At 33.0% G+C, this 8670-nt stretch overlaps 1 pseudogene; it reads right to left on the bottom strand.

Moving 5' to 3' along the window:
* Positions 1 to 2059: 2059 nt before the first annotated feature.
* The window catches only part of LOC105288586, a 12732-nt pseudogene continuing 6121 nt past the window's right edge, over positions 2060 to 8670 (bottom strand).

Genomic DNA, 8670 nt, shown 5'->3' with positions numbered 1-8670 from the left:
TAAGTCCATGTAAGCCTACTAGACAATAAAAGATATGTGGCTTAATCACCCTTGTGCTCCAGCTGATGGCCAGCCAACTACCACATATGTGAGTGAGGCCTTCTGGGATTACCAGACCTAGGAAATGTACCAGCTGCCTACAGATGCCTGAACTAACCCAGTCAAGATCAGTTAAGTTTGACCTGATCAGAAGAGCTGCCCAGCAGAATAGTAAGTTAAGTAAGTACGTGGTGGTTGTTTTCAGCCACTATGTTTTAAGTTCGTTTGTTATATAGCAAAAGCTAACAGATAAACTCTAACACAATGATATTCTTAAGGTTTGCTATGATATTTTGATCATTTATCTCAGTTGAAATGGGGTAAGAACTCTATACTATTTTCAATTATTGAGACTGTGTTCTGTAGATTTTATTTTCTCTGTCTTTGCCAAAGTTGATGTGAGGTCATGGGGCCTCTCCAGAAACCAAATCTTTCCCACTTTGTTTGTTTGTTTGTTGTTTAGTTTAGTTTAGTTTAGTTTAGTTTAGTTTAGTTTAGTTCTGTTCCTTTAATTGAATAACCTCGACATGTAAAATAGATGATTTAAGATTTTTGAATGGGAAGGAATTTAGGTCTCAAGAGGTTTTATAAGTCTGGTACATGTTTTCTGGAAATCATTTAACTGAGCCTTTTAAGATCCCTGAAGAAAATAGGAGAAAAATTGGTTCAAGTAAACCAGCAATTAGATTTTGTAATCAAACTATCCATTCTTAAGTCAGCAAACCCAGAATTGGAAATTGGGGCAATTTCTCTTCTGTATTTCCTACACACTCTAATTCACCCTGAAAAACAGAAGCCTAGTATACTGCAAAGTATGAGGCAAACAGAATGTTGTGGTGTGCTTTAACATTAAGGTGGGCACAACTGAAAGCTTAGAAAGTTTGAGTAATGGTAAAAATTTTGAGGATAGTTTCAGCAGAGATAAGAAAAATAATGAGGTAATGCATAAATTAGAATGGAAACCATGAATCTTTACTGACATCAACTACATGGCTTTTCTCAGTAGCCTTACAGGAATAATGTATAAAGTGGGTTGACCTAAGGTGACTTCTAAGACTGGACTAAATAGTGAAATATTTTTAAATAAAGTCAACCATATTTTTTCCCCATTTGTGGCTAGCAGGTTCACAATGGTCACAAATTCACATTACAACAAATCTTAAGGCTAATCATCCCCTTCTCATTTACCTTACACTCAATTTTCATTGGTTTCAATATACACCAGTGTAATTACCAACTTCGTATGAAATTCAGTATTCTGTAGATCCCATGGAGTCATGCAATTGAACCAGGAACCTTCTCCTTTTGTGAACTTCAGAGGTACTGTGGAGCTTAAGCCAATTTTTTTTAGGTTAACTAGCATTTGTTTCATTTGTAAGAGAACGAACCTCTTGCAATAGGACTGTTCAATTTTTCTAGTAATGTTGGCATTCTTTTAGATTTTTCTCCTTTCAGAAACAGTAATTCTGTAAACAGAATATTAAGTTAAATTTAAAAATGTGAGTCCCCTAGTCATCTTTCATTTTTCTGCATAAGATCATGAAAATGGATTAGGATGTCCTTCACATTTCCAAGAAAAATTCAATTTAAAATGTTTATCCTGGCCAAACTCAAACAAACAAACAAACAAACAAACAACCCAGCCACTAGAGAATAAACTAGCAGAGCATGAAATTACCTCGAATTTTCATCACATAAAACCAGCAAATCTACATGGCTAGGTTTGTACGTCTTTTTAACAGAATTTATTTCACACCTATTATACCGAACAGCATTTTAAACACTGACATACAAATTCCCTAATAAGATAAAGCAAAGACAAAAGCATTTATGAGAAACAAAATACATCATGACTATAGTCTTCAAACATTATTGCATTTTAACTTTCATAATTTGACAATGTATTCATAAAATAGTTTTCAGATAACTAGTTTTAACAGACAAATTAAAGAACACTTTTAAGCAAACATGACTATCCTAAACTGCTTATTAGGTAAGAATTTTCCAAACATTTCTTTTATTAGTGACATCGATGGCCGTGCAGAGTATTGTGCCTCCTCCAAGATGCATGGTGAGAACCACCATGTGTGGCCCTGTGCAGGGCCACGGCTCTTGAGGCCTGCAGACGTCAGCCCTCACATCTTCCTGTGCTTGTGGACGGGTTTGGTGATCCACTGGGTGTAAGGATTCCGTCTGATAGCTTATGGAATGGATTAATGAGGATAATCTTAAAGAATTTATATGCAAAATCTTCACCAATTCAGTAAAAATTCAGACTCTGAGAGCTCCACAGTGGCATCCAGCTTGCTCCTTGGCAATAGACTGAAGGCTTCGAGCAGACTTTAGTTGGTTAACACCGTGATGGACAGGCTTGCCTTAGGCTGTATCCTTAGGAACTGGGTGTTTGTGGCCACCACTGGTGCACACGAATTCAATATTTGACATAACCTTGCTTGGCCTTGTATCCTAGCCTGCACACTTTGTTAAACTGGGTGGGTCAGTGGGCCCTGTGTGAAGCTCAGAGAGCTGGTGATGCTGCCAGCAGCACACCCATAGAAGAAAGCACATTACATTGGACTGTTCTTCTTCCATAGCTCCTGGATGTACTTGTAAGCACCCACCTTGGCTTACCTGATGGCTGCGGCCAGACAGAAAGGGCCTCGCGTTTTTAAATTATATTTTTAATATGTAATATAACCCAGCTTTGTTGTAATTATATATTTTATAAAATAAAAATATCTTTTAAGAGTCTTTGAAAGAATCTCTTATAATTGTTTGATTTTTAAATAGCTTTTGTGGCTACCTTTTGTATGATTTCAGTTGTTTGCTTGTATTGTCTTTCTTTTGGGCTCTTGTTTTTATTCGGTATACTTGATGGCACATGAAAAATGACATTTGGGTGAATGAGTTATTATCTTAATTGGTGTCAGATTCTCTGTACCCAGATTTCATCCCTCCTTTTTATATCATTCACCTCAACCTCCAGTGAATAAAAGTGCAGCATAAACTAAATTTTGTTCACTCTTTGGACAAAGAGTCTTACTAAATGATTTTACTCTAGCTTGGAAAGAATACTTTACAAACCATTAACTCTAAGACTCTCATAGATAAAAGATACTGATGAATAGGACAAGAGAAATAATTATATAGGGAGAGATTTAGACTATAAAACTCAATAACCAAAATAAAAATGAGTGAATGAATAAATGGATGACTAGGTCTTCAAGAATAGATAATATTAACTCTGATGCCTTCCTTCTTTAGTGCATGGTAATTCTGACGTGGGCATTTTATCCACGTTATAGCCAGACTCAGGTGCTAATATGCACTGGTAATGTTATCTATGTTACATAAGATTTTTAAATGCAGATCTCAGCAGGCGCACAGCTTTTCAAATTCTCTGACAGATAGTTAGATTGACACGAGACTGCACAATCAACCCAAGAAAGTGACAGGAATTCTATTAATATCTGGATAAAGAATTCATAAAAGGACATAGTAGGTCAGGAAGAGATTCTTGAAGTAAGAAACTTTGCATAAGAATAGACTCAGTCTGATTAGGTCAAAAGTGAAGGGAAATTTTGAAAGAAGTGAAAGGGTTGGATAAGAAAGATTAGCACAGGTATTTTTTGAGAAGTTGGCTGAAGGAGGGAAAAAAATTAACTAACTAAATAAATATTTGTAAGTCTTAAGAGAGGTACATCGTTAAGGCAGGGAGTGGGGTGGGGGTTAGGGGTAGAGGTAGGGTTAGGGTTAGGGTTGGGGGTGGGGGTTAGGGGTAGAGGAATAGATGAAGCTCAGAGGTGATGAGAGAATGGGTGAGCAGCAACATACAGAGAGGTGAATAATTGTTGGCTAAATATGATTTGGCCAGAACTGTGTTTAGAACCTAAAAGAGTTTCACTTTCTGCTGGTGATATACAATATTTATTCTTTTTCTCTCAATTTGGATGGATGTCTTTGCCTACAATCATCATTGTAGATGAGTCCTTCATCTCATAAGGCTGTCAAGGTATAAGGTAATAAATATAATTGAATATGAAAAATATAAACTGCTAAAGAATTTTTTTAATAATCATGGCAAAAATAATCGTGTATATGGATATTTAGACTCTAAAAATCAAGAACCAGGGCAGATAGCTTCCTCATAAAGGAAATTAGTAAATAAATAACACAGTGAGACACTGCCACAGTGACCACTCAGTCCAAGTGACCCGTTCCCATATTCGTAAGCAGTATTCTGAGCTCTCAGTGAAGAAGGCCTTGCCAAGGCAATGGGTAACATGTTTAAGTAGCGTGTTATATTTTTATGTTGCTGGACTTTGTGAGATCTCCTCTCAAACCATCTATCACAAAAAGACACTAGAGAGATGGATGCTTTTTAAAAAAGAATTAAAATCTGTTTATTGCTCTAGGCATATTTTACTCTGTTGTTTTGTTTCTCTCATTTTGGTGGTTCATATTTAGTGGTTTTTCAGTCAAGCTGTGACTAAAAATAATGATGAACTTGGAAAAAGCTATCTATATATGACTGTAAGCTCATGTTTTTAATTCTATGCTGGATGACAACTTATTTTTTTATTGTAAACTCCTGGGAATGGAGAAGAACATAACAGGGCTTGGTGATAACTATTGTATTCAGTAGTGTCTTTGACACTGCTTTGAAGTTTGTTGTAATTATTATTCCTGTTTAAAAAGACAAAAAAAAAAATGGCATATAAGCCATAGGCAGACTTTATGAAGGCCTCACAATAGGTGAGTTCAGATGTGTGAGTTACTCAATTTCAACATGATGTCTGGATTCTAGGTTGCTGAATGAGAAGTTTACATTCTTTTGTTAGCATGCAGTGATTAAAAGGTGATCTCGCCAGATCTGGGGATGGGGTGCACCTACATTCTTGAGAATTTTTCCTTGACCCCAGAAATTTCCCACACTGTAAATTAATTGTTGACCTTAAATGTTAATATTAACTTTTATGGAAGAATCAATAATGAGCAAAAAAAAAAATCCAGGTATAATTACACCTAGATTTACATACAGTTCAAATACATATATATATATGATATGATTTATATAAAATTAAAAAAAAACATATCTCTGTGTTCTTCATATGTTACAGAACTAGTCATACCACTTTTGGTAACCTTCCTTTGGACATCGCTGTACCTGTTTTCTTTCACAGTGTGTATGTGCTTCAAATTACATATCTTTTCCAATACTCTCCACCATTCTCAAAACACATGCTTTCAATCAACCTACACTATTAAAGATACTTTTTTTTTTTTGTCAAAATAGATACAAACCTTTTTAGATTCCACATATAAATTAGATTATATAGTATGTGTGTTTCTGAGTCTGATTCCATTAACCAGAGAGTAGAATGGTGGTTACCAGGGGCTCAGGAGTGGAAAAAATGGGAAATGTTGGTCAAAGGGAACCATCTTTCAGTTAGAAGATGAAAAAGTTCTGGGAATCTAATGTTATAATTATAGTTATAACTAATACTGTATTATATATTTAAAATTTGCAAAGAGAGTAGATCTTGTGTTCTCACCACACCAAAAAACAGTAACTATGTAGGGTGATGGATGTATTAATTAACTTGATTGTGGTCATTATTTCACAATATGTATGTGTATTAAATTATCATGTACACCTTAAAAAATTATATATAAAATCTTAAAATAATTCTTCAATAATGCTGGACAGTTTTAAATAAAAATATATACAGAATTTCATTTCTTAAAAGAAAACAAATATTTTCCACTTATCTTTAGTCTTCCTGTTCCTTTTTATATTCCTTTCAAATACTTCCTTTCCCACTCTATTCCCTCTCATTTCTTCTAGGTTTCTTAAAATAAGAAGGAAACTATTCAATTCAACTAATATTATTAAAAATTCATCATACATTCAAATAAATCTTGAATATTTCAAGTTTAATTAATCTAATTCATTACTTCTTACAGGATTGAAACCTTAAAAGAGGGTAAAATGACTCTCTAATCCAAAATTTCACATTAAGTAAAACAAAACAAAAACAGCCAATTCTACTTGCCATTTCCAAATCTTTCAGTGTTTTCTCATGTTATTTTCTCTTCTAGAATACTCTTACTCCTTATTCTTACTTACTGAAAGTCAATAAAACTGCATTTGCAAATCAGGTGACCAGCTCATGGACCATAGTACGCCATCTTAATTTAAAAAATATATATATTTTGCTAAAAACTTTATAGATGAAAAAATATTATTTATCTTGATTCCTGAATTATGTGGCACCACCTTAAATTTTGCACTTGTGGAGAATGCCTTGATCACTTCACCCTATCCTGGTCCTGCTATTTATTCTTCAAAATTTTCTATATTAAATTTACCTGATATGTCATAGAGAATTAATTTTTCTTTCTCCTAAATCTCATACATTTGGCCATACTTTTAAAAATGGGTTTATTACATCACAGAATGATTATTTATCTAATTTCTTACAGAAAGAAAAAAAATTCTCATATTTCTGACCCCCAAAATATAGCACATCCTTTAGACCACAGTTTGAGCTTAATATATTCGCTGAGTGAATAAATGAATGCCCAAATCAAGGTGAAAGAAACTCTCTAAGGTAGGATATTTTTCCTGGTGCCTTTAACACACAGTCATAGTAAATCCTTAATTTACTTTTCAATAGGATTTTCTCAGAGCCATTCATCCACAAATTAAAGCTATTTTAAGCAATTTTAGGGTAAGAATGTCTTTTATTATTTATTTTGTTTTGTTTTGTTTTGTTTTACACAATACGCACCGAAGAAATTTAGGGGTTTAGAATAGGCATAAAACTGTGAAACAATGACTCCTAATGGGACAGAGATCAATCGTTTTGAATTTCAATTATTTCAGGAAATTTGGTGTTGAGAATAAGAGGTCAAGATCCGTATTCATTATTACCTCTCCAGTATGTAAAATATAGTACATGTGCAACCAAGTTTTGATAAAACATAAATAAATGATGGGTACATGTATGCACTACAAATGAGAAAACAAACACTCTGAATAATAAAAATTTCTCATAGATATTGCTCATTCGGAAAGTTTTTTCGTTATTTTCTTTGTTTCCTTGTTTGTTTCATATGTAAGTATAAGAATTGTCTAAAACTCCTTGCTGCCATATTTATAAAACAAGCATTTTAATAAAGATAAATTTTCTTTTTAAATCTAGGAAAATTTAAATCGTCCTGTTGCCATATTTTAAAAATAGTTAAAATATGTAGGTATTTAACTGAGTATTTTTACAGATACTTTATATTTAAAGAGAAAGCATAGAGTGCCATAACTCCAGCATGTCATCTCCCCAAGTGATAGGTGGAATCCTCACAAGATTCAACAGAGCTGGGCAAGGCGTGAATCCATATCACAAAGATGTTCAGAAATTAACTTCCAATCCAAAGACATATTAGACTGCAAAGAATTGGTAGTGTGACCTACTACCTCATTCTGATTGTTGATAACTATTATGTATAGTTTCAAATATATTTTAATGTATTAATTAAGTTCTAATGATTGATACTTATTTTATGTTAAATACATAATTTTTTCCCTAATCCTTACAAGTACACAAGTTATTTTCCTTACTTTTCACATAAAGAAATTGAGGTCAAAGAATTGAACACAGTATCATAATTTAGTAAAAAATTTGGCAAGGACTCAAAGTCTATAGTAGTGGAATTAGGTGTATATATAGTGATATCCATAAAAATGAGAAAGTTATATTATTGTTCATCTGCAATTATATACAAGTGTTCTAGGGAGACAGAGGAAAGTCAGTGAATTCTTGAGTGCTTATGTTTCCCTCGAAGCAGAATCACTAAATAGAATTTTAATAGTTATCTAGAATTTTGCCATTGCGGGATACTTGTTGTTGTGATAGCCCTTTTACTTATAATATCTATAAATTTTCTTATTTCTAGACTCTCAAATTCTCTAGAAAAGAGGCCCATTTTGGTTGTTTTATTTAAATAGCCATAAATTGTATTAATTTCTAGACTACTTACTTTCTAAGGCTATTTGAAAATATTTTAAGCACACGTTGAATATTTTCTAAATTGGCAATTTCACATTTTAATATTATTTTCCAGTTAAATGGGCTGGAATTCATTTATAAAAGCAAAGGATAAGATTCTACCTGTATCGGCTGCTGAGTCTACCCCAGAATCTTATTTAAATGTTTCCTGAAGTCTGTTTCATCTTAATTTAACATAAAATTTGAAACTGTATTTAATTCTCACTTAAAGAAAGGTTTCTGAAATTGCCATATGTGGTGTACTTTCTATTTTTTATTTTGAAATTTTTCACAGCTGTGCTATTTAAAATTTTACTTTTTCTACTCTGTTGCTTTTAAATATTTTTTTCCCACCAATGGGCTAACAATTAATTGAGATATTTGATACAGATCTATAGTCTAGGATAATAAGTATTTTGCAAAGTCCTGAATGCTAAAATATATATTTTTGGCCTATCTTCCTAACGTTTAGCACCTTAATCATGGACCTTAACTTTTCTCCAAAATTGTTTAATGTAATTTCTATAGGATTGTCTTTTGTTCTAATTAATGGTTTTACAATGTAACTTTTTTGAGGAAACCT

The sequence above is a fragment of the Pteropus vampyrus genome, unplaced genomic scaffold (genome assembly GCF_000151845.1).
Source record: "Pteropus vampyrus isolate Shadow unplaced genomic scaffold, Pvam_2.0 Scaffold18, whole genome shotgun sequence".
Lineage (NCBI taxonomy): Eukaryota > Metazoa > Chordata > Mammalia > Chiroptera > Pteropodidae > Pteropus > Pteropus vampyrus.
This window is presented reverse-complemented; position numbering and strand designations above follow the sequence as displayed.